The sequence below is a fragment of the Cryptomeria japonica genome, chromosome 1, assembly GCF_030272615.1.
Source record: "Cryptomeria japonica chromosome 1, Sugi_1.0, whole genome shotgun sequence".
In the NCBI taxonomy this organism is placed as follows: domain Eukaryota; kingdom Viridiplantae; phylum Streptophyta; class Pinopsida; order Cupressales; family Cupressaceae; genus Cryptomeria; species Cryptomeria japonica.
In genome coordinates this window covers 545,301,739-545,329,717 of record NC_081405.1, presented here as the reverse complement: position 1 = coordinate 545,329,717, position 27,979 = coordinate 545,301,739, and positions in this window count along the sequence as shown.

Here is a 27,979-nt window from a genome sequence, read left to right as displayed (position 1 = left end):
TCTGTTATGTGAAACAATGATCTCTAGAGTTGATTTTAATTTATTACCACACTGCACTGGATTTAAATCGGCTAATATTGTGATTTCTTGTCCATTGTATGGAAATTTTAAGCACTGATGACATGTTGATGTAATAGCTTGTATATCATGTATCCATGATCTTCCTAAGAGTATGTTGTATGGTAGTTCCAAATCTAGGACTTGGCATGTTGTGTTTTTCTGCAAAGGTCCCACTCTAATGGGTAATACCACAACTCCTTTAGAGGAATTCTCTACTTCATTATGTGCTTTGATTTTGATCTTTTTCAAGGGATCAACTGCATCTTTTGAATAACCTAGAGCATAGACAAGACTCAATGAGCAAATATTTAAGCTAGCTCCCCCATCTATTAGGACATGTTTAACGAGCGTTTTATGAATGAGGACTTCAATTTGCAAGGAAGCGCTATGGGGATGTTGCAAGGAATCAATGCTTGGATATGAAGTAGATGGGTTTTGAATAGGATCCTCTAAAATAGGTTTGATGGCCATTATGGATATCCCTTGGGGAACATCATCTTTGGGTGTATTGTTTGGTGAGGATGTTATGGAAGGTTTTTGCACTTTTTTAAGAAGTGTAAGAATAGATGCCTTTGGAGAGTCAATTTTCTTATGGATGGATGGATCATTGTTAGACATAGGTGCATGATTTTGATCTTCTTTAGCCAAATCCTTTAGGGATCTCTTTAAGAGGTGTATAAAAGAGCCACTTTTCTTCTGAGATGTGTTTAAATCCTTATGGGGTTTTAACATAGTTGGATTTTGATTTTGAACTTGTTTGATTTCTCTAATATGTTGGCTTGTTATGTGTTCTTGTCTTTTGCTTTGGTATGCCATGTTTCTATGATCTTCAGGTATTTCCAATGTTTCAGGGATCTTATGTCTCTGTGCTGCAATTAAATGGGCATTGTGTTTTGAATGTTTTTGTGATTAAATCTTGCGTAATGTGTCACAATAAGTGAGCAATTGTTGGGGAAATGATCTTTTCAAGTATTTGGTTGTTGGTAAGTTTTTCGATCTTAGTCTTGGAGTGCAAATTTTGTGATTTTTGATATGGCCAAGTTCAAATAGGAACGATATATCCTATGATAAAGAACGAGGTTATTTTGATCAAGTGTTGTAATTTCATGACTAAAGGATGATAGATCTTGATGAGAAACTATGTTTGAATGATCAATTTATCAAAGACAATGTGATGTTGCACTTTAAGGTGTTTGATCTTTAACTTGTTTGAGGTGAATACTTGAGAGCTTTGTGTGTCTTGTTCTTGAGTCTTGTGTGAAGATAACTTGATTGAATGACCCAACAATATGACCTACGCTCTATGTATGACTGTTTGAGAAATGGGTTGCTTTTGCTTTTTGATTTCGGTGCAGTTTACCAGAAACGCTGCTAAAATGACCAAGAACTTTGCTATACAGACCAGGAATGCTGACAAATTTACCAGAAACGCTACTATACAGAACAGGAACGCTGACAAACTTACCAGAAACGCTGACAAATGCACCAAAAATGCTATTGTATTGACCAGAAACGCTACTCTGCACACCAAAAATGCTAACAAATAGACCAGAAATGCTGACAGACAGACTAGAAATGTTGTTGTGTAATAGAATGACTCTAAAGCTCAAATAATGATATGTAGAATTTGAACTTAGGAGATTGCAATTTTGATCCAACTTTGTGATTTTCAGACTCAGACAATGGATATTAAGACCTAACAAGTACAAATTAGGAGATTTAATGTTGCAACATGAGCAATTTGATATGCAACTCACAAGAGTTGTTGATTAGACCAAAGGAGCTGACCTTTAGACCAAGAGAGCTATTGTTTAGACTAAGAACTCTGTTGTTTAGACCAGAAACTCTAATTGTGCTCAACCTTGGAGAGTTTATGTTAAACTATGAGAAACTTGACATTCATACCAAGAGAGTTGACGTTTGGACTGGAAATGCGACCATTTACCGTAGGTGCGACTATTTGAACCATAAGTGCGACCGTTTAGACCGTAGGTGCGATTGTTTGGACTGTAAGAGCTAATCTGCAAACATGATTGTTTAAACCGAAAGAGCTACCATTTGGACTGAAAGTGCAACTGTTTGGACTATAAGTGCAACTGTTTGAACCGTATGTGAGATCGTATGGACTGTATGTGCAACTGTTTGAACCGTATGTACTACCGTTTGGACTAAAAGAGTTAATCTGCTGTGAAACTTGTAAATTTGACAATTTGAGGTTTGAGTTTGCAATTTTTGTTGTATTTCAATGGATGAGATCTTGACTTGACTTATAAACACAGAAATCAGATTGTATTTTTGTCCCAAAGGTTTTCAACAATTAAAAACACATCAATCAATCTATCCTAAGGAGATTGGCTGAGAATGAAAACCTTTGCTTGCTGACTTAGGTACACACCCAATGGATTCTCAATGCCGTATTATCTAACTCCAAACACTAATGGGGGCACGATATGGCAAGTGTCTTGGAAGAGTTACTATCTCTCTTGCACAAAGATTATCAGCCTTTCAGAGGTGAATTGGGTAGCTTCTATTTTTATGGTTCTTAGTGAAAAATTCCGTTTGAAATTACCCCTTGAAGTCATGCAAGAATGATTGAGGCCTATAGCCCGACAAGGTACCGAAACAAGTTGTAATCACGTAAATGTGATTGAGACCGTGAGGCCCTACAAAATGCCCAATATGAGAGATCTCAGAGAGAAAACTCAAATAATCCCATCTTCTGAGACTTTAATCATCAGAGACCTATTTATTAAAGTGAGTTGGAATGCTCAGGTCTAGCTGTACTCACTTGGGTCGTTCTCACAGGGTGATTACTTTTTCCCACTGTGACAGGCCCACTAAAGATATGCACTATTGAAAGCAAAGGATGAGTCTAGCTTTCTGATCACCTAAGAAAGGTGAGAGCATACTCGCTTATCATTAAGACACATAAGACATGTTTGTTCATTTCCATTGTAATTAGTCTATGTGCCTAATTTAACAAATATAAGTGCAAAATCTCGTGGCTGCAAACAAGGTTAGTAGTTTATATTGTATTCTTTGGTGGCGAAATAGTTTATAACTCCGGTCTTTCACAACAAAATAAGTACCTACAAAACCAACAATCTGCAAATTAGGTTCGGGAAAATGACAGTCCAAAAGCAGAAATGAAGAATGCAACATACAATATTTGCAAAATTAATAAAAACTGAAAACACCATCAAATTGACCAAGAACGCCATCATAGGTGCCAGGAACGCTGCTTGGCACACTAGAAACGCTGCTCTGCACACCAGAAACGCTATTCTGCAAACCAGAAACGTTGTTAAACAGACTGAAAACATTGACAAATTTGCCAAAAATGCCACCATACATACCAAAAATGCTAAAGTACAGACTGAAAGCGCTAAAGTACAGAAAAACATAAAAACAGAGTTAAGGAATCTCCCATAAATGTCATTTGAGGTGCCGGAATGCCCCAAAAGATGCCAAAAATGCGATTCGGGAGCCCAAGAAAGCTAATCTGCACTCTGAAAGAGCTAATCAACCTGTCAATGAAATTTCTTGCAAGCAAACTTGTTAAAGATCAAAGAGGCTAGGCCCCACGGTGGGCGCCAATTAATGTGATGCTAAAAATGTGGTTAGTATAAGAGGCATACACATATAATGAGACAATATAATATAATTGAAAAGCTTAATTGAAAACTAGATTAGAAATTCAAACCACAAGTTTTCCTTGAAATGTCCCATTTTCCTCTATTCTTGAGGACCTTGAAGGTGTTAGATTGATGGGCTCTCAGTGGAGCAATGACCTCCAAAGTGACAACTCAAGAGTTGAGTAGCTATTTGATCATGATTGATTATGGAGATGATATGAAATGCATGATTTAATCCAAAATCTAATTACTAGATAATTGAAATGTAAATGCCTATAGTAACAATGCCTAAATTGATATGAGATGGGATCGATATGCCTATAATAATAATGCATAAATTGATATGAGATTGGATCCATATTGCTCCAAAATGAGGGGTATTTATAGGAATTCCAAGGCCAAAGCTGAGGTGGCAAGAATCGACGATCTAGATTTGATATGAAGATATCAAGGGCCAAGATTGAGGAAGTTGGAGAAGAGGTTGGAGGAAGGGACACTTGTCATCTCTGTGGTGACAAGTGTCAAGGAGCCTTGCTCATGAGAGGGAAAGTGTCCAAGGGAGGAGACATGTGGCAAAAGTTCCATGTGTCTCAAAGAGAGAATATCCACACCATGAGAGGTTAGGATAAGGAGGTTAGAATGAGCAAGATAGGATAGGGTTAGTTAGACCCAAGATAAGATTGAATGGGTTAAGTTAGGGGATGGTTAGGTTGGGTGGTTAAAGTTAGGAGCCATGTGCTCATTTGAATTTAGAAATTCAAATAATTAGAAAATGGTAATTAATCTCAACAAACTTGAGTTTATTAATTTTAATTAGGGATTAGAAGAATTGATTAATATGGAGAGACATTAATTAATTTAGAATTAATTAATCAAAGGAGGATGTGAGATGAACTATATAAATAAATCATTTAGATTTATTTACTAGTAGATGAATAGAGAAATTAATTAAATTGCTTGTGAATTCAATTAATTGGGAAGGGGAATTAATCAAATAACTACGTATTTAATTAACTATCTTCAAACCATTTTTAGGTGTATACAACAAGTACTCGATCAGAGAAATGATAATGAAAAAGGAGACCACTTAGTTGAGAAATGATGATGCTTCAAACTCTCATTCAAAAGATAAAGAGATCATTTTTATCATGTCGAAATCACTTGAAATGCATAAAATTTAGAATGAACGCAACCTGATGCTCTACGAAATGGACAAGTGTTAGATTAAAGCCTGTGGTGGAATAACACACAAAAACACAAAAAACTGTTAGTGTTAATCAACCAAAAACTATTCTAAGTAGGCATATAAAAAGAGACACTAAAAATATGATAAAGGATTTAAATATGGAAGTAAATACCACAAGACATCTCCAAATGTCTTTTATCATGCTCTTAGCTCTTTCTCCTTTGTTCCTCTTCTCTCCAAGTTCCAAATTAGTGTAGCTCTCAGTAGTTTTTTGCACTATGGATGCTTATGGAGGTTCAAGATTGAAATGTTTTAACTATGCTATGCAAATGTAAAACAAACTACTTAGACATATTATGAAATGAAATAAGATTTATTTTAGTCCAAAATGACAATACATGTGATTTTATACTAAATGCTCTCTCTAAAATTCACTATAGATTAAATGCATACAAGTTTTCAGGATTATGACAATGAATGCTAAATGCTTGAGGATTTGAAAATGAGGAATGAGAGCTCTATTTATAGTGAAAATAGGGCAATGGATGGTTGAGATTGAGTAATCTCAATAAGAGTCAGGATTGAATGGTATTAAATCCATGTGAAGGCTTTCAACCCAATCCCAGGATGACAAGTGTCAATATGAGATAGGTTGAGAGGAGAGGGAATAAGCATTAAATGCTTGACATGACTTGAAAGTTAACTTGGGAGTTAAGGTCAAGGTTGGGTTGAATGAATAAATTCTTTATTCAAAGAATAAGGCTTTTATCCAATGGATAAACTCTTGTGCAAAGGTAAAAAGGGTAACCATGGTCAAAGAAATAAATGCTTGAGGAGACACATGGGTCACATGAGGGTTGAGTTAGGGGTTAACCATAAATGGTCATGTAAGAGCTATAAATAGTTTAGAAGACTTTGGAGGTTAATTTGTTGAACACACAAAGCATTGAAAGCTTTTCAAATATTTTTTAAGTCTTTGAGAAGTGACTCCAAGTTGCTTAGGAATGTGACAATAATTAGGGGATGGATTAGGTTAATTAGGAAGTATTTAGAAGAATCTAGAAGGGGGTTTAGGAGTGCAAGTGGATTTGGTGGGCGAGAGAAAATGAGATTTTATTAAAATAAAATTTATTTATTTCAACTTGTGGTTGCAACTTGCATTTGTAGGAAAATGCAAGTAGGGGGGATTTAATGATTTAAATAAATATTTTTAAAAAAAATTATTTAAAAGAGGAAAGAGGATTAAATTGAATAAATAGAATTTATTCATTTAATTCATTGGGAATTTTAGTTTAATGAATTAATTAAAATAAATTGAATAATTTATTTAATTAATAGGAGAATGATTTGAAGATGAATTAATTAAAATAAATTGAATAATTTATTAAATTAATAGGAGATTGATTTGAAGATGAATTAATTAAATGTTAATTTAATTAATTGATGGCTAGTGGATTTTTAATCAAATAAATACGGAATATTCATTTAATTAAAATGGACAAATTTATATGACTACATTTGCCCCTCTTTGAGACAGTGCGGTTTATCGCGTCATTTCAAAGAAAGAAAAATAGGTGTGAAGAAATATGCCCTATAAAATTTTAATTTAGTGGGTGGTATGTCCCCTCGAGAGATGGGCTGAAATTTTTTTCAAAAAATCGGCCGATCTCTCGAAAAAGAATGAAAATTGGCAGGGTGGTAGAAGAGGATATTTTAGCAATAGTGGTGAAAAATAAAAGAAATTAGAGATAAAATGAAGAAATGGGAGGCTCGGAAAGTTCACGGGGACCATGGCGATGAGTAGAGGAAAATTAGGGTTACGGTGAAGGGTTTATATGGGGAGAAAGGGGTGAAAACAGGCTCATTTGTATTCACGACCATAGTGAAATTTGAGCTCTGGTTTTGACTTTTTGGAAGAGCAAGCAGCATTCAGGATGTCGGTTCCCATAGCAGAGCACTGATTAAAGCGAGTCCGTCGATTCCAGTTACCAGACAACTACAGACCAGCGGTATGTGATTTTGAATTTTTTATTTTTGTGCATTTTTTATATGTTTTTAGCTAGGTCGAAGTTGAGTTGACACAATAGCGCTAAAACTGTGTTTTGGCGTTGTTGTCAATTTAATTAGTGCTATTGTGCCGCTATGGTGCTATGGTGTAGTATTTTTAGCGCTTTTGTCAAGGTTAGCGCTATTGCATAGTTGTTTTAGCGCTTTCAAATTTTTAGCGCTATTGAGTAATTGATTGAGCGCTTTTATTGTTAGGTGGCGCTTTTGTGTAGTTGATACAGCACTATTGTTGTTTAAGCGCTATTGCCTAGTTGATTGAGCGCTTTTGTCAGGATATAAGTGTTGTTGTGTGCAAGATAGCGTTTTTGTGTAGAAAAATAGATGCCCCAATTTGTTTGAGCAAAAATCTCCCGATGCCAATGATGGATGGATGGAGAGATGAGGTGCGAGTTGTTTTGAACCAGAGCAACCCTGATGAGACTTAGGTCATTAGGATAAATGTCTGTTGAAGTCTAGGTGTGCCATGATTGTTTACCTGTTGAAACTCAAAGATACTTGATCAAAATATCTGTTGATAGTCTAGGTTTAAACTTTAAGAAACTTTGAAACAAAACAACTGATGAAGATGGTTGATGCACTTGTGTAGGAGGATCTTCGTGTCTTACAATTGCGCGAGAGGCATCCCGCCATACAGGTGCTGCACAATCAGTTGACAAAGGCCGAGGTGGATTGCATTGTAGCGATAGGCCTGTACGATGTGATGTATATGCCCATGATTCAGATGAATCATGGTTTGATTACAATATTGGCAGAGCGGTGGCATAGTGAGACATGTACGTTTCACTTAGCGCAGGGAGAGATGGCAGTAACTTTGGAGGATGTATGGCGCATCCTGCACATTCCTATCCGAGGAGAGCTGGTGAGCTATGACCGAGTGTGGAGGACCCTAGTAGTGTAGAGATTTTTTGAGGAGGATGTGTATATTGATGATGGGTCGATAGCCTGAGAGGACATAGCAGTGTTGTATGAGCCGTTACCAATAGTCCTATCAGGTATTGTTGGGGGACTACTATGCCCAGATCAACGATCGCATGGACTGGCTATTGGTTGGGGGCAGGTGATCGAGCAGATGATGACATAGGGGACCTGGTTTGCATGGGGATCATGCGTGCTATCACACTTATATCGGGAGTTAAATGAGGTAGCATATCGAGTGATGGGCTCATTGGGAGTGGGTATCGCGCTACTACATATTTGGGCGTGGGAGCATCTACCTGTGACTCGACTAGTCAGTTTAAGATTCTGAGCAATGGATCAGCCCTATGTATACATGTATGGAGGGATGATGAGCCAACCCCACTTGGAAAAGTTAGAGTGGTGGCGGCGGGCACTGGATGACCTGGACGCAGTGATTTAGAGGCTGCACATTGAGTGTGAGCTTTGGGAGGATGATGCGGAGGCATTGCCATATGTTTTTATGACTCAATTCCTCATTGGTAGGACAACCTACAATGTGGAGAGACAGCTTCTGGGCCGGGTGTTGAGACAGTTTGGGTAGAGGCAGGGATTGCCTAGTGGTTCAGGAGAGTATGTCAGGGTGGTCCGAGAGAGATACTTATAGGGGCCAGTATTACCATATGATCAAGCATTAGCAGAGTTTCAGATGCTATAGGCGAGACCATGGGATATGCAGTTGAGGATGGTAGATGTTGGGGTGTCCGAAGAGTACACACAATATATTGCGGCACATCCGATTCCTCCGATATCAGATCTGACAAAGCCGATTCCAAATTTTGAGGAGGAGAGGGGACGAAGATAGAGGAGGAGAGGAGGTCGCAGAGTAGTAGGTGGATGGGGGAGAGGGGATGGCAGTGATGGAGATGGTGGAGGAGGGGGTGGTGGAGGAAGGGGAGGAGGATTCAGAGGTGGGGGTGGAGGTGGTGGTCGATTACAGTGGAGAGGAAGAGGTGGGTAGCCATTGCGGCTATCTCAAGGACCGTTGATGTAGGGAGGAATGAGATTAGGTGGCAGGGATGCAGGTGAGGGACAGGCACCTATGGATACAAAGGAGGGAGCGATGAGAGAGGGAGCCACTGGGGAGGCACCTATGGATATGGGAGCTACAGGTGGAGATATGTGGGATCATATGATAGGATTTTTGCAGACTCGCATAGAGGATTTGGAGGCAGAGGTAGCAACTAGAGATGTTCAGTTGTTTGCCTGAGAGTCAAAGCTGACTGTGGTGCTACAGGAGAGAGTGCGGGCTTTGGAGGAAGTACCGGGATAGGGACCGTTTGTGGAGGCTTTGGCAAGGGAGGTACGGAGAGCAAGTGCAAAGGTAGATTACTGGCGGGGCCTATATGAGCAGGAGGTGTCATCTAGTCGACGGGCATTGAGCTATTCCCAGATGTGGCAGGAGAGATTAGAGCGGTCTCAAAGGATGCAGAGCAATGGTGGTGTGATGGGTCCTCCATGGAGAGATAGATCAGGTGGTGCAGGCACTAGTGGGGGAGTAGGTAGAGATGGGGGTGCAACATTTGGTCAGAGTGGTATCTGAGAGAGCATTTTGTATGCATGTATTTATATTGTCATTTTGGACTGTGTCTTGGATGACTCTTGGTAGCCGTGTTTTAGACTTCATTGTACTCTGATACATGTATATTTTTGGCGATATGTTATGATATATGAGGAGATCCCATTTTTGTGACATGTATGGATGCTTATGCAGGATGATGATTTTATGATTTTATGCTTAGATGGATAGTTGTACTGGATATATGTTTGTGTTTTTATGAGATGATTCCTATATGCATGTTTTTATGATGATCTATGCCTAAATGATGTCTATATGCATTTTCGTATGACGTGATGCTAACATATATATGCAGGTTTATATATGTGTGCATGATGTGTTGGTGATGTAATGCTTTATGTAATGCCATGATGATTATGTATGCATAATAAAATGATGATTATGATGGTTGTTTGGATTTTGATGAGACAATGAGATAATGATATGCAATGGTGTTATGATATAATGTGTTTTGATTAAGTAAAAATAGGTATTTGAAAGGTGCCTGACCTTTTACAAGCTAGGAGAATAGAAAAGCATAAAAAAATGCCTGATCACTTCAAAAAGTCAAAATGAACCCACCAGATTGGCACAGCTTAATAAATCATTACATAATTACATAAAACTCATAACAGACAACAACAGGAAAGAAAAAGACAACAAAGAGACAGAACCAAAGACAACAACTAGAACTAAATACTATTCACGATCTCCTCAGCGTGAACAACCATTTGTTTCATGTTGTTTGCCGAGGTCTTCATATCCTCTAGCTCGCGACCTTCGATGTCGACCTTATTCTTTGTGTTGGCTTTGGTCCTCCTTTCATGACCCTTCTTGTTCACCTGCTCTTTATCACCTTCCTTCTCTGCATTGTTCTCGTACCTGTTGATAAAGATGTTCATATTGTCCACCGAAGATTTAAGAATTTGAAAATTTTGATCAACAATCTGCTTGACACTGTGCTCCAACTTGTCAATTCTACTGCCAAAGTCTTTCAATTTGTTGTCCATTTCCTTTCTATCTCCCATCTCATTGACCTTTTTCTCCATGGCTAAGATTTTTCCAACCATACATTCAATAGCTTGCGCATTATGCAGAACGACCACTAACTCTTTAACATGCTCCACCAAGGGCTTATCACCAACTGTAATTTTTTCCATGGTCTGTGTATCTATTTTCAAGCTATTAATATCCTTCACTAGAGTAGTGATGGTCTCACAGAAGGCCTTAATGGTGTCTTTTTCACCACTATCACTTTGACCCCCTTTTTCCTCGTTATGCAGTCTAGTGGTATTCACGGTCTCCATGATATCCAAATTATCCTTGACCGGGCTAACCTCCCCTTCTTTGTCCTGACTATCAATCCTCCTATTTTCATCATCCTCCTCCTCAGACTCAACTAGAACATAATTGAGATCAGAATTGCTACCCTTTTTAGTGTTCTTTTTCTGAGCCTTCTTTCCAGAGGCTTTCCCTTTCCTCTTTTTAACAAGTTTTTCCTCAAGGGAATCAGTTTCAGAGTCTGACATTTCAGATTCCACAATAATCCTCCTCTTCTTAGCCCTAAACCTCCCTTTTTTTCTAGTTTCTTCCGACTCTCCCTCGGTCTCAGAATCAAAGTTGAAACCACTATCCTTACTTTCTGTAGTCTCATGTCTGGCATTTTTGCCTTTAATAGGATTTTCAATGCACTTCCCCTTTAGCATTTTGTAAATAGGACCATGAGCCCCTGGTGGAAGGCATGATCGCCTTTAAGGTCCTTCTGGATCTCCTTTATAGTATGATCCATTGAACAAGCTAGGTAATAGGGAAGGATAACCCTTTCACCATGACGGAAATTGTTAAGAAGAACGAAGTGATGCCCATAAGCCCTGGTAAACCTACCGTCTAAGGTAATATATTCAATAGAAGCAAATAAGACAAACCTCCATGGCCTGCAAATTCTCTTCGGGGAGTGGTAGGAGTTGTCAATTTTGATCATCTTTCTTCTCTCACCATCCGTAACGGGAAACTTGTCTGCAGCCTTATCTGATATCCCTCTATCCCTGTAAAATTTCATACCCTCGGTAGTCATCCCCGTGGCCTTGGCGATAACCTCTTCGTCCACATTCATCATATGTGATCCAATCAGAACTTTTCCATTTTTCCAGTTCTTTATGAAGTAGCTGGTAATTGTGGGGTCCTTCCCATTCAGTCGTTCCATGAAGACATTGAGCCCCCCCTACTGAAGGATACTCCAGAATTCTTCGTTCTTTCTCCATTCAGATCATGAAGCAGGTTCAAATCTCTTCTTGTTTCCTCCCATTTTTCCAATACCTTACTTGCAATGCCTTCTCTCGTTTTGATAACTTTTCTTCTGGTTTATGTGGTTATTCTGTAAGAGCGCCCATAATCCGTGCCAAATAATGATGATAAGACACCTATTTAATTGCTCATTATCTTCAAGCAAGCCCTGCATCAAAAAAGGCAAAAAGGTCATTAGAAACGATGATTAAAAGTACCACGTTGCCTTGTATAGCTTCGGTCCAAATTGAGTAATGATTTCATTTCACTTGCAATCTCCTTTTCACCATAACTAGTCATGATGTTTTCTGATTGGCAAGCCAGGTTGGCTGCCCAATCAGCACAAGAATTGGCCTCCCTATAAACATGTGTAAAAACACACATTTCAAACTCTTGGCTGATTTTCCTTGTTGCTTTGATAGCATTATTAATCGACCATGATGGTGGGAATTTCATATTTAAACAATTGATAATGTTTAGGGAGTCTCCTTCACACCAAACTTTAGTGCATTTGGCTTCTTTGGCAAGGATAATCCCATGATAAACCGCCATGGCTTCGGCAACATGGTTGGTCTGTTTTCCTATAGGTATACATGTTATGATTTTACATATTCCCCATTCATCCCTTAGGACCACTCCACATCCTGCAACCCCCGAGTTTCCCTTAGAGGCCCCATCAAAATTGATTTTCATCCATCCCCTAGGTGGGCTGGTCCATATCACTCCCTCTCTAGGATTACTCTGGATACTCTCTTGAGCTTTTAATCTCCATTTTTTATAGACAAGTTGGTCCTCCTTAGTGTTAGGATTATCAAAACCACCTATAATATTCATGTTTTGCACTATGCTTCTTCTTATTTTTTCAAACACAATGTTAGCCTTAGTATATTTTTCTCTGAAAATCCTGTCATTTCTCTCTTTCCATATACCCCAGCACATGTGGTAAAGCAATTCTCCATAGCAAGGTATTAGTTCTATTTTTTGAAGGATGATGCCATGACTTGAAAATCTCCTGAATTGAGTTGGGGAAGCTCCAACTGATATTGAATTGATCCAGACATCTTCCCCAAACATCAACTGAGAAGGGGCAATGAAAGAGCATATGATTTATTGTCTCCTCATTTTGCTTACAGAGTGTACAGAAACTTGGTATACTGATACCTCTTTTTCTTATATTCTCTATGGTTATAATTTTGTCTTGGAGGGCTATCCAAAAGAAAATGTTGATCTTGGGGGTAAGGCCTTTCACCCATGCTTTAGCCCAGCATGGACTTTCCATGTTATTGTACTATTGATGATAACGAGATGCCACTGTAAAGGTACCACTAGCAATAAGTTTCTAAATTAGCTGATCTTCTTCTTCAATCCTCACCATTGAGTTCATGACTTTGTTCAAACTACCCAAAGACTAATCCACTTGAGATAAGTCTTTCCACTATCCATCTTTCCAATAATCCTCCACCTTGGTTCCAAATCTTTCCTTGCATTGGTTCTGATATCTGTTCCACTCAAGGTTTTCATTTAGAGGGGTCTCCATAAGCCAAGGATCCTCCCAGAACTGAATAAGATTCCCTTTCCCCAACTTCCATTTTGTACTTTGATAATTAAGTCTCTAGTCCTAGAGATATTTTTCCAAATATTGGATCCAATTGGGATAATCTCCGCTTTGAGGAAACTTTGAAGATTTGGACATTGGCTTTTATATTTGTTGTCCCATATTTTTTTCCACTCTCCTTGATTTCTATATCCTCTCCAATCTACTTAGCCATAAGGTATTCATTTATGTCTTTTATTCTTCTAAGACCCAGACCGCCTTTATTCATAGGCTTACAAACCTTCTCCCAAGCAATTAAGTTCATTCTCTTCTTCTCCTCAACCCCTTTCCATAAAAAAGATCTTTGTATTTTTTCAATGGCCTCAGCATACTTAGTAGGAATCCTGAACAGACTGATGGCATAGAGAGGGATACTTTGAAGAGTGGTTTTTAGAATTTGAACCTTACCTACTTGACTAAGTAGAGCTCCCTTCCATCCAAACAACTTTTTATGGAATTTATCCACCAAGGCTCCCCAAAAGGTATCTGGAGGATCCTGACCTAAAGGGAGCCCCAAATAGGAGGCAGGCAAACTACCAATTTGGCCACCCAGAATGTTACTAATTTTAATCCTCCTTCTCTCCGGGGTGTTGATAAAATAAACAAATCTTTTAGACTAGTTTATAAGCTGACCAGTAGCCTCTCCATAGATATCCAAAGCTTTATTTAGTCTTCTAGCGTCCTTCACAGTGGCTTTTCCTATTATTATAGAATCATCAACAAAGTGCTGATGAGAGCATATTTGATCTGCCGAAGAAGGTTTCAAACCACAAAACTCCCTTTTCTCAACCAGCTTTCCAATACATCTCCCCAAACATTCTGCCATGATGATAAAGATCACTGGAGATAGAAGGTCCCCTTGCCTGAGACCTCTTGAGGCTTTAAAGAAAGGAGAGGGGGAGCCATTCATTAGCACAGAGAAAGTGGCCGAAGAAACAAGTTGCCTGATGAGTCCAACACTCCTAGGATTAAAACCAAAAGTTGAAAGAACATCCATCATAAAATCCCAATCCACTCTATCATAGGCTTTAGAAAGGTCAAGCTTTAGAAAAAAAACCTTCATTTTTAGAAAAGGCCAAAGAGTGGATATTTTCATGAACATAGATGATTGAGTCCAAAATTTGCCTCCCTGGGACAAAATCACTTGGCTGAGGTGATATAATGGAAGGAAGCAATTTGAGAATTCTAGAGGTAAGGACCTTAGAAATTATCTTGTAGAGAGAGTTGTATAAGCTTATAGGTCTGAAAAGATCCATTGAATCAGCCCCCATCTTTTTGGGTATAAGAGCTATAAAAGTACCATTAACTTCTTTCAAAAAAAATTTAGCACCAAAAAACTCTTTCATAGCTCTTGAAACATCATCTCCAATAATATGCCAGTACATTTGGAAGAAGAACATGGGAAAGCCATCCGAACCTGGGGCTTTGCTGCCCTCAAAGGACTTAACAACTGTGAGAATTTCATCATGGGAGGGAATAACAGTTAAACGGTCATTGTTATCTTTCCCCAGAGTGGTAGGTATACTGTCAAGAAGTTCCCTTTGGGCCTGTTTATTCAGATTCTGATCCTTAGCAAGTAGATTAGAGAAACAATCCATTGTAGTCTTGCTCATGGAATCATCATCTTCAACACATCTGCCATTCATTTTAATCTGTACAATTCTATTTATAGCCTTATGTCTAAGAGTGGACATATGGAAATATTTAGTGTTCCTATCCCCCTCCTTTAGCCAGACATTTCTCGATCTTTGTTTCTAGTAGGTTTCCTCTTTAGCTATTATTTCATGATATCTCATCAGAATAGCATCTTCAGTATTTCTAGACATATAGGTATAACCATTGTGTTGTATCTCATCCTGGATCTCCTTGAGTTCTAAGAGGGTCGATGCTTTTGAGGTAAAGATATTCCCAAAGCAGTCCTTATTCCACTTCTTGACATTATCTTTAACATTCTTCAGCTTTTTGACCACTTTATATATGGCATTGCCTTCAATACTAACCTGCCACCAGTCCTTAATCTTACTTTCCAGATCTGGGTGTCTAGTCCACATTTTTTCAAATCTAAAAGGGAAATGTCTCCTTCTATTTTTTACTTCAGCCGTTAGGGTTATAGGGTAATGATCTAATCCTGCCCTTATACGAGATGATAAAGAACATTCATGAAGATTAAACCAGTCTAAGGAAAGTAGAGCTCTATCCAGTCTGACCTGAATCAAATTCTCACCTCTTCTTCGATTAGTCCAGGTGTATTTGACTCCTTGTAACTCCAGATCATGAATGACATTATTTTTTATAAAGTCCATTAGGTCCAATCTACTATCTAGATTAGCATGACTCCCTCCCTTGTTTTCATTTTCCTTCAGGGGAGTGTTGAAATCTCCCATAATTATCCAGCTGTCCTCAGCAAATCTTCTTCTCAACCCAGTGAGATATCTCCACATCTCGCTATGGCCAGTCTTAGTGTTAGGAGCATGAACATTTGTTAGGACCCACGTAGTGCAATTCTTAATGTGCTTAAATCTAATACAGGCTAGGTTGTTATCCTGAATTAACAACTCTTCTTCTATATTGTTTTTGTTCCAGAATGTAACAATTCCTCCTGAGGCACCTTTTGAACTACCTCCACTGACTCCTCCATTTTTGAAAATATTCAAACTTTCAACTTTATCTTTCACCATCTTAGTTTCTTGAATCAAAAAAATGTCAGGGTTTTTATCTCTAATCATATTTCTAACTAAATTATGTTTATGAGGACTATTAAGTCCCCTAATATTCCAGGAGATGATTTTCATGGATTTTTAGAGACACCTGCCTCAAAGATGGTTCTTTAGGTACCATCTGCTAAATTCCTGCTTGTTTCCAAAGTTCTTTTTCTGGCATTTGAGTGTCTTCCTGTAGAAGTGTGTTGCGCTCCCACATCACCAAGCATGCTTCTAGTGTTTCTAGTTAGTGTGCTATTTACTGGGTTATTGTTACTCTTTTTCTTTTGCTTGTTCTTTCTTTTATCCTCTGCAACTTCTTCATCCCCCTACTTTGATTCATTCTTCCCTAGTGCCTTTTTTATGTCCTCTTCATCTCCCCATTTTGGATCTTGTTCCTCCAAATTAGCCAGCTTTCCCTTTACTGGGGTGGTTAATGAGATTTCTGATAGCCCTTGGCCCAAAATGGTATCAGGTTGGGCTTCTTGGAACCAGTCTATTTCTTTATCTTGATCTTAGGACTTTGAGACAAGGTTGAAGTTATCTCCTTCCTCTCTATTATCTGTGAGATGTTTATATGTTTTCTCAGCCTCTGTCTTGTCCTCTTTCTGATCCTCTTGCTGAGTGTTGTCTTTTTCTTTGTGTACCACACCCTGTTCCAACATCTAAATCTTTGGTTCATTACCCACTTCACTAGTGATTTCTTCCTCCACCCTTACTATCTGGGACGACTTCTCCTGATTAGGGTCATTGGAATCCCGAACTTTTAGTGGCTTGTCCACTTTTTTCCAAACCTTAATTTGGGTATGGGGTTTATCCTCTTTAGATGGACATTATTTTGCCCAGTGTCTAAATTTTTTACAATGATAACATGCAAAGGGGATTCTTTCATAAACAATGTTCTGCTTCCACTTCCCCAATTTTGATTCTATCTCTATTTCCTCTGGCAAATTCGTGTCAGGTCCAACTCCAACACAGATCCTTACATAGATCAGCCTTCTTCTAGAAGCCGTGATCTGATCAATGGCGATTAGCTCCCCAAAGGTATTGGTAATTCCTGCAAAAATGTCTTCCTCCCAGAATTCCATTGGGAGCCCAGGGAGTTTTACCCAGACTGGGACTTGAGCCAAAAAATTCTTTCCTTTAGCTACATTAGGGTACCACTTCTAGATGTACATGATGTATTTGCCTATTGCCCAAGACCCACTACAAAGAATGTTTCTTCTATCCTCATCACAAGAAAAGGAGAGGGATAAACAACCTTTGTTCATTGCTACCACATCTACCTAACCTTTCAGGTTCCACTTTCTTTTTACAAATCCACGAACTATTTCTATGTTAGGTCTGGATCCAAAGAAATAACCAATCAAAGTGTTTTCCATTGTAGCGCTGTTTTGATCAATGATTTGGTCAGGAACCACAATAGAAAACTTGCCCTAAGACACATTCGAGGAGTTTTTAATAGGAGGCGATGAGGACTTACCTTTGGGTTTGACCCCAAACAATGAGGACCACTTACGTGTCTGTCCATTGGGTCCCCCTTTAGGGTCCGTTGACAAAAGAACCTTTTCCTGAGGATCTTTACCTTCCACCGTGTTCTGTGAAACATAAGTCATTTGTTGTCCTTGGGCTCCTTGGTCAGGAACCACAATAGAAAACTTGCCCTAAGACACATTCGAGGAGTTTTTAACAAGAGGCGATGAGGACTTACCTTTGGGTTTGACCCCAAACAATGAGGACCACTTACGTGTCTGTCCATTGGGTCCCCCTTTAGGGTCCGTTGACAAAAGAACCTTTTCCTGAGGATCTTTACCTTCCACCGTGTTCTCTGAAACATAAGTCATTTGTTGTCCTTGGGCTCCTTCCAAGTTGCCATCTTCTATTTTTGAAGTTTGAACCTGCCCTTTCCCGCTCTCTAGTGCTAACTACTCTTCACGTGGTGTTGGTCTTCCCCCTGGGTCCCCCAAGTTCACGTGATCATCGGGGTCCTTACCATCTGAACCTTCTCCTTCTACAGGAATCTTTGAATCATCTGCCGCATGCTATCCAGATGTCGATCCAGAATTCCCACTCGGATTTGAATCTTGGAGCCGCCCGCCTTCCACCATTGTCACTTCCCTACTGGTGAGGGAGCTTATTTATTTTAGCCGACCTAGGAGAGGAACATTTATGATATAATGTGTTAAATGAATGATTTATTTATATAAATGCATCTAGGTGGTTGTTAGATGAGTGTGATATGGATAAACAAATGTAAAGTACAAATGTTTAAATGATGATTTCTAAATGACGTATATGGATAATGTATATGAACCTATGTGGAAACAAATGGTTTTGTTTATGAGTCTAAATGGTGAAAAATATGATGATGTGAAATGATAATGCAACTCATGAATAACTACACCTTAATGTAATTAAAAAGTAGAATGAATGCATGTTTGTAATGAATCCTGAATTGAATGAGTATAAAAATATACTAAATGGATAAATGAATTCACTTAACTAATGGATAGATAAATTGATGTATGCAACGATAAATGATGATTGGTAATTGACACAAAATGAATGCATAATAATAATGGTTAATACAATCAAGGACAAATTATCTTATGAATGAATCTAAATGTCATGATTATGCAATGATGAAATGATATAATATGACTAATGTCAATAAATGATAATGAACTATATGTAATTGTATGCAACTAAATGATATAAAATGCACTTGATGCAAATGCAACTAAATGTAATGATGATGATATGATCATGATAGATGAATGCAAGTTTGTTTTAGACTTTGTATGATGCACTGATGATGTATCAGAGTACTCCGTCGTGATTGTATCCAAGACCAATTCAATTTTCACATAATTGTTCACATTAATTTTGTTCACACTTGCACACAAAACTATGTATATGAATAATGCCAATAGTAAATGGATGGGCGATATGCAACGGAATGTCATATAAACAGATGAGATGAAATGACAATCCATAGTGCTTTATTTTTCATCATTGAGATTTGAAATGTTGTAAGAAAATACAAGCAACTTGACATGATGATTCAAGATGACTTGAGTATTCCTTACATGGATTTTAATATAGCAAGTTAATACAAGCAACTTGATATAATGGATCAAGTTGACCTGAGTATTGCTTGCGGAACAAACAAGGATTATCTCCTTTCATGCATGACTTGGAATGTCCTCCTTGATCTTTTGTCGATCATATCCTGAGACAAGTTCATACCATAGTAATAGATAACCATTATCGAGTTTGGATGAGGCAGTAGGAACCAAGGATGGAGCATCGTATTTGTAGGCAAACAACATATATTAAGAATAAAAGAATAGGGACCCTCGATAATGGTTCATGCTCATATGGTTGAGGTATACACTGTAGTCAGCAAGCCATAGTGATCCATAATTGTATTTTGCATAAGATCACGTAACTTAGTGAACTTCCCACGTAGACACCATTAGGACATGCCTCAGTACTTCATTGGAATAATTCGCAGAAGATACACAAACAATGCTTTAGGAACCTGATATATATAAACGAATGAATAACCTACAAATCAACCAAGCATTTGATAGCTTAAACAAAATTTTCTTGTCAAAGAAAATGTCATTTTGTCTTTGTTTTGGTAAGGAAGGATCATCCTTGTTTAAGACAATTTGCGTGATTGATGTTGATTGTTTGGTCGATGTGATGTTGGAGTATTTCACAATGTTTTCTTGGTATCTGCTTTGAAAAACGTATGTATAGGGTGTGGCCATTTTTTTGGTGATTTTTGATGTTTTATAATGTTTTTGGATTTTGTGAGATAGTTTTGAACGAAGAATCAATGAATCACAAGTAATGTAGAATCCACTTCCATCAAGTAGGTTAAGGGTATTGCCCCCAGTTTTAGACATGATTATGAAAAAGCGGGATGCCAAATGCATAAACTATTATCCTAAATTGCAGATCAATAACCAGCCATGGTTTGGATGGATGGATGAGTGGATGCAATGAACATGATCGCAACAAGTCTGAAAAACAATGGAGCCATAGCCTTTACGAGTGGCGCCTGTTTGCCAGGTTTTCACCATCGTACTTACCCAAGGTGCCACCGGAGTGGTTGTTCACCATTTGGATGCATGTTCTTTCTTTACTATTTTGATGTTTTTGTATTTTCTTCAGGTCATTTATCTGAATGATTTTTGTGTTTGCCGGTATGTATGGGAACCTGATGCTCTGTACAGCTTATTTATAAAACCGTTTGAGGTGCATGTTGTTGATCGGATCTGCTAGTGGTTCTCCTTCTGAAGTAGCCAACTGATATGCCCCAGACCCAAATACAACAGTAATAACATATGGACCCAGCCAATTTGATTCAAACTTTCCTTGATGTTCTCGGTTGGGTTGGTTACGAGGATTTTCTCAAAGAACAAGATCACCTACCTCGAATGTACGAGGTCTAACCCGATGATTATAGCTTCTGCTCATGCACTGCTGATAGGCCTTGAGGTGATTGTATGTAGCTTGTCACTTCTCATCAAGTAGCTCTAAGTCCTAGAGATGTGATACTCTGTATGCTTCATCATCAATGAGATTATGCAAGGAAACTCGTAATGATGGTATTTCAACTTTGATAGGTAAGATAGCTTCTGCGCCATAGACTAGTGAGTAGGGAGTTGTGCCTATAGGGGTTCGAATGCTAGTTCGATATGCCCATAGTGGTGGATTCAATTGAACATGCCAATCATGACCATCATCATTGACTGTGTTCTTGAGGATTCTTAATATGTTCTTGTTTGATGCTTCGGCCTGACCATTTCCTTGTGGGTAATAGGGAGTGGAAAAAAGGTGTTGGATGTGAAATTTCTCATAGAGTTCACGAACATCTTGATTTTTGAAAGGAAGTTTGTTATCTGTGATGATGGACATGGGTACACCATACCGACAGATGATTTAATTGAGGATGAATGAGGCTATCTGCTTGTCGGTGACATGGGTAAGTGGAACAGCTTCGATCCTCTTTGTGAAGTATTCTGTGGCGGTAATAATGAATTTGTGGTCGTTGGATGAAGATGGATGGATTTTACCCACAAGGTCAAGTCCCCATTGGCAAAAGGGCCATGATGTTGTGATTGGTTGCAATTCCTGTGTTGGTTCATGTATCAGGTCTGTATGAACTTGGCATTTCTTGCACTTTCTGACAAAGTAGTAGGAGTCTTTTTCCATGGATGGCCAATAGTATCCAGTGCGTAGGAGTTTCTTGGCTAGTGACGGACCGCTTGTATGAGTTCCACAAATTCATTCATGTACCTCTTCCAAGGCCTTTGTTATCTCATCCTGTTCCAGACATTGAAGGAGAGTACCATCAAGACTGCGTCGGTATAGGGTTTCAAAAATAATGGTATATCGAGCAGTTTGGCGAATGAAAGTTTTACGTTGGTTATTCGATTGGTTAGGAGGAAGTGTGTGATCACAGAGGTAGGTGTAGAACTCACCGTACCATGGGGATTTAGAATCGATAAGGCGACATATCATTTCAAATTCGGGGATATCATAAGTGGGAATCCAAAGTTGTTCTACCAAGAACTCGAAGCATGTTGAATTCTGTGGAAGATCTAGGAGAGATGCAATGGTAGCCATAGCTTTAGCAGCTCAATTTTGATCTCTTGGTATCTGCTCAAAGGTGATAGTAGTAAATGATGCCTTTAGACTGTCCACCATTTGTTTGTATGGCATGAGCTTGTCATCTTTAGTCTGATATTCATCAGTTGCTTGTTGAATGACCAGTTGGGAGTCTCCATATACTTGCAGTTCTTGTAACTTCCATTGTATGGCTAGCCTGAGTCCTGTGATCAAGGCCTCATACTCTGCTATGTTGTTTGTGCATGGGAATGTGAGCCTGTAAGACTATGGGATGTTGTCACCTTGAGGTGTGATAAACAGGATGCTTGCCCCCAAGCCATGCCTAGTGTATGAACCATCAAAGTATAGTTTCCATGGTTGTGTTGTTGTGATCATGAATATCTCTTGATCTGGAAAATTGGAAATGAGAGGATGATTGCCTATGAGTGGTGCATCAGCCAACTGATCTGCAATAACTTGACCCTTGATAGCCTTACGGTCCACATACTCGATGTCAAGTTCACTTAGAATCATCACCCATTTGGCCAAGCGGCCTATCAATGCTGCTTTGCTGAGTAAATATTTGAGTGGATTGATCTTTGCAATTAACTGTACTTTATGTGTCAATAGATAGTGCCTTAGTTTAGTAGCTGCCAAGATTACTGCTAGGCAAGCTCGCTCAATAGGTGTGTAATTGAGCTCATAGCCAACCAGTGTACGAGAGATGTAGTAAACAACACACTCTTTCCCTTTTGCATTGTGTTGTGCCAATAGTACACCCAATGTTGTACTTGTTGCTGATATATAGAGTAACAAAGGCCTACTTGGATATGGTGGGATCAGCAATGGCGTATTCATGAGATAATCTTTAAGCATCTGGAATGCTTGCTAGCATCTGGTATCCCACTAAAAGCGGATGTTTTTGTGTAGCAGGTGTGTAAATGGGTGACACTTATTTGTGAGTTGTGCAATGAATCTTCGAATGGATTTTAGCTGCCCTTGTAGTGTCCTTAGCTGACTGATGTTATTTGGAGGTGGCATGTCCATGATCGCCTTGACTTTTGCTGGGTCGACCTCAATATCTTTACTTGAGACAATGTATCCTATAAGTTTCCCTGAGGTTACTCCAAAGACACATTTCTTTGGGTTGAGTCGCACATGATATTGTTCCAGTTTGTCAAATATTTTCTCCAATATTTCCAGATGACCTTCTCTTGTGAGTGATTTCGCCAGTAAGTCATCAACATAATCTTCCATTATGGTATGCATCATGTCATGGAAGATGGTGGTCATTGCTCGTTGATAGGTCACTCCTGCATTCTTTAGACCAAAAGGAATTACATTCCAGCAGTATGTTCCCCATGGACATGTGAAGGTCATCTTATGTTGATCCTCTGGTGCGATCTTTATCTGATTGTATCCTGAAAAGCCATCCATGAGTGAAAGCATGGCATGTCCTGCTGTTAGGTCCACTATTATGTCGATGTTTGGTAGGGGGAAGTCATCTTTAGGACATGCTTTGTTCAGATCTCTGAAGTCAGTACAAATACAGATGCCCCCATTTGGTTTGCCGACAAGCACAATATTGGATATCCAATCTGTATAATCAATTGGTCGAATAAAACCAACATTTAGGAGATTTTTAAGTTCTGCTTTGACTAAAACTGCAATTTGGGGATGCATCTTGTGAAGTTTCTACTTGACAGGTTTGGCTCCTTCTGCTACGGTGAGGTGATGCATGACTAAATCTGAATCAAGACCAGACATGTTTGCATATGACCATGCAAAGTTGCTCTAACGCTTCTGGAAGAATTCTACAAACTTAGGCTATTCCTCTGGAGTTAAAAGAGATGCCAGATGTATGTGGTGAGGAGTTTCAAGAGTCCCCACATTGTATTCTTTGGTTTCTTCGATGAGAATCGTTGATCGTTCCTACTGTGTACTAGAGGGAAGGATGTCAAACCTTTCATCCTCAGGCACCTCAGAGAGGTTTTCACCATTGGATACACTCTTTATTTTTACTTTTGTGGGATCAAACAGTGCCACAGTGTGGTTTTCACTAGAAGATCCATGTTTTATTGTTATATTTTTGCAGTTGAAAGGTTTCCCAAAGTATGTTGTGCTATTAAGTTCAATGGCGAATCCATCTTTGTGATCCCCGCTTGGAATGTTATCCCGTAGTTCCAAAAAGTCAATGATTGCCTCATCGTTTTGGAAAAGGTCAAGACATGGGGGATTAGGTTGGTTCCATTTGATGAGTTCAAGATGGATAATGGGCATTACCTCATCGATTAGGTTAAGTTCGTTAGATGTGTTAGTGAGGGTTAAGACGTTGTGGTGAAGGTCGTTGATGGTACTCTCCCTGTCAGAATTAGGCGTAGGATGTGACATAGGGTCTGTGGAAGAAGTTTCCAGCTCAGGAACCCAAGAGGTCTTTATCTGTGCTTCTCCGTAAACAGGGATGTCTTGCGAGGTAGAGGTGGTGATGTGTCTTCCCCATCTGAAGTATTAAGCTGTATGGAATCAAATTCCCATTCATGTGCGTCATTCTCCGAGTCACTTTCCAATATCTGATTACTGTACCATACTGACATATCTTTTGAGTTAAATACTGCAAGTGTGATTGGCTGATGTACCATTGTAGATGAAATGATTGGTGCTACAGGAAGGATTATGGGAATCAACGAATCCGATACGGGAAGTATTCATAGTGTTGAATCTGTTGTTTCTGTTGATGTCGTAGATACTGCTGTGGGTTCTGATACAATTGCTGCTACTAAGGGTGCTTTTGATGTTATTGTTGATGGGGTTGTTGGTTTAATTGGTGGGATGATTGGTGTTGCAGATGGTTTTGCTGGGATTTTTAGCCTCAATGGGGCAATTGCTATGGTGTTTGATGTTGCTTTTATAATAAAATGTGACCTCTTTGTATTAGGCTGATATAGAGGTTGGCTGGTTTTTCCTTTGAATTTGAGCTTAGGAAGGATCTCCTTTTGAAAGCCTAGGCCAGTGTTATCTTTGGTTTTTAATTTTGGCTGCAGTGGTTCATGTCTTCCTTGCTTGCAAGGTCCCAAAGCACTCTGACCATCATAACCCATTCTTTGCATAATGAGAAGGCCTTTGCCATACTGATCTGTGGGAAACTTAGCTTGCGGAATATCGGTGGTGATGGGATCTTTATAGATCCATTCTGCTAAGTCCTCATCTCTGGTCTCTTTTTCTTGACTCTTTCCAAGGATAAATGGTGTCAAAGTACATGTTGGCTTGTCCAGTGGTGTTTGAAGTAACCGTTGAGGTTTACCATGTGTTCTAGGAGAAGTGGGCATTTGTCCAACACAAAAGAGTTGGCTGAGATTGTATTCCCCAGGACCTTCCTCTGCTATCGTCATCTTGAGCTTATCTTGCTTGGGTATAGTGGTGCTTGAACTGGCAAGAGAGGCTGGACTTATGTATGATGTGGATGAGATGGCTTCTCTATTGTTGGGAACAGTAATCTTTGGTTGATGACTTATGTTATGACAATATGAAAAGGGGTTTGCATCGCCCAGGATTGTGATTTCTACACCATTATGCAGGAACTTGATACACTAATGGTAGGTGGATGGGACGGCAGGCGTGGCGTGTATCCAAGGTCTTCCTAACAATAAATTGTATGGCAGAGGAAGGTCCAAAACTTGACAGATGATGTGTTTCACCATAGGGCCCACTCGGATTGGTAGCACCATAACTCCTTTGGATGAACACTCTGCATCATCATAGGCTTGGATTGTGATCTTCTTGTGGGGATCCACTGATTCAACTGCATATCCCAAAATTGTGACTAATTGTAGAGTACAAATATTCAGGCCTGCTCCATTGTCAATCAAGACTCGCTTGATCCTATGTTGGTTGATAAATCCTTCAATGTGGAGTGAGGCATTATGAGGTTGCTGGAAGGATGTGTTGTCACTTTCAAAAAAATTGAGACAAGGTGATGATCTTAGGTTTCCAACCATAGCTTGGAACTGATCTGTATTTGGATTTGCAGGGACTGACGCCTCTTGGAGAGCTTGATCCAAGATTGTTTTATGGGATGGAGATAGGCACAATAGCTCTAAGATAGATATCAGTGCAGGCATTTTGTCTAATTGGTCCACAAGGTTATACTACTTTGGGATAGATGGGGTGCCTTGTGGAGCTGCTTTTATGGTAATCTTAGTGCGACGTGTAACAACATTGCAAGTGGAACTGGGATTTTTGATGGTTATAGTTGCAATCTGTTCACTAGCATCATATAGGTGATTCATAGTGTAATTATATGCGGCTTGCGTATAATTGGTGGTATCTGTGTTTTGCCCTGAAGTGGAAGGACCCCTTTGATCTTGTGATGGAAGTGGATTTTTAAACATGAGATGATCATTGTTTGTTGTCTTTGGGTCATGTCGTTCGATTTTGATTTCACCTCGGTCAATAAGATACTAAATAAGATCTTTCAATCTGTGACAATTGCTTGTCTTATGTCCTTTCCCTTAATGGAAGTCGCAATGCTCAGTATCCCTCCACCATGAAGGTTTGACTTGAGGTTCATAATTTGATGTTTTGGGTAAGGTTGCCAGATTTTGAGAAACCAGCTGACGTAACACTGTTTCGATGGGTTCCCCTAAGGGAGTGTATGTTCGCTTTGGTTTAAAATTTTGTTGACGCTGTCTAGGTTCATCTTGAGATGTGGTGCGACCTTGATTTGGAGGAGCAACTGTGTTATTCTTGGGTGGGGGGTTTTGTCTTGCAAATCAAACCACAGGTTGTGCACTTTTGATAGTTCTTGCATCCACAACCCCATCATTGATGAAGTTTTTGTTTTTGATCCATAAGTTAGGCTTGTCACTATTGAAGCATGGATGAGGGCCATCCTTTGGTTCATTGTAGATTTTGATAAGTCCTTTCTTGATTCAAGCCCGCTCACATTTCAAGCCTTTTGTGATCATGTCATTGAAAGAATCTATGTCTTTTACGTCTAAGTGAAATTCTATTTCTTTGTTTAAGTTGGAAATAAATATTTCCACTAGTTCTTGTTCAGGTAACTGAAGAGAATGTCTGCTAGACATTTGACGCCATCGTTGCAGAAAGACTGAAAATAGTTCACCTAGTTTTTGTTTAGTGTTACATAGATCAGCCATTGTGATATCTCGTTCAATGTTGTGTGAGTAATGTGCCAAGAATTTCTGGACTAGCTCTTTGAAGGTCCTAATGCCACTTGGTAATCGAGAAAACCATGATGTGGTGGTTCCTCACAAGCTTTGGGGAAAAAGTCACATTAGGTGTGTGTCCTCGTATGCCACTTCGAGGCAAGCTAAATGGAATTCTCTAACATGATCACGAGGATCTCCTTTTCCTCTATATTTTTCAAACTTGGGTGTTTTGAACCCTCGCGGAAAAGGTGGCATATGAAGATTCCTATCAAAGGGATAGGGACAAATGTCATTGAGTGAAAATTGATTGGTTTTTACACCACTATGAAGTTGTTGGGCGAGATTCTCAACTTGTTGTCGCAACATTTCTATGTCATTCAGAGGAGGAGGAGGTGGGGGATTACCTTGATGAAGGTTGTATCTGATATTTTCTCGACCTCTTTCATCCTCATTACGACTTTGGCATTCTGATGCTTGTCTTAGTTGTGCAACGTCAAAGTCAGAGGGTAGTTTAGCCCCCTCTTGAGCAAGTCTTAAAAAGTGAGCATCAGCATTGCTCCTGAGTATTTCATCAAAAAGTCTATTAAAGAGAGGGTTGTGTTGTGCCCTTTCTATTGCTGTAGGAGTAGGAGTACTTGGATTTTCATCATTTGCGTTTCCTCCAAGGGCTTCTTGGAATTCATTTTCCTCCTCTTCATCTTCAATTTCTTGTTGTCTAGACCTGGATCTAGTATGAGCCATTTTGTTTACAAGTTTTTGTTGAAGTTTGATGAAAATGATGATGAATTGGTGGTGAAATGAAAGATTGATTTTTGGTGAAGTGTTTTGCATACGGATCTCTAGCACTAAAGGTAGATGCTGCCAAAGTTCTTTCTTGAATTGCTTGTTGTGTTTGATTGACAAAGTTTTATGTGATAAGGTTTAGAGAGATCTGAGATGTGTTATAGACTCAACTACCTAGTAATGAGAGGATTCACTCATAGACTAGTTTTAACCTGTGTAGAAATGTCTCTTAGGATGAGTTTATCCTAGATGTAGAGACACTCTAAAAAGTGATGTGTTTGTGTTTGGTTCAAACAATATTTTGAAATAGAACTTAGGACAAAAACCTCTTGATGTTTTGAGAGTTGGAATGGAGTTGATGAGATAT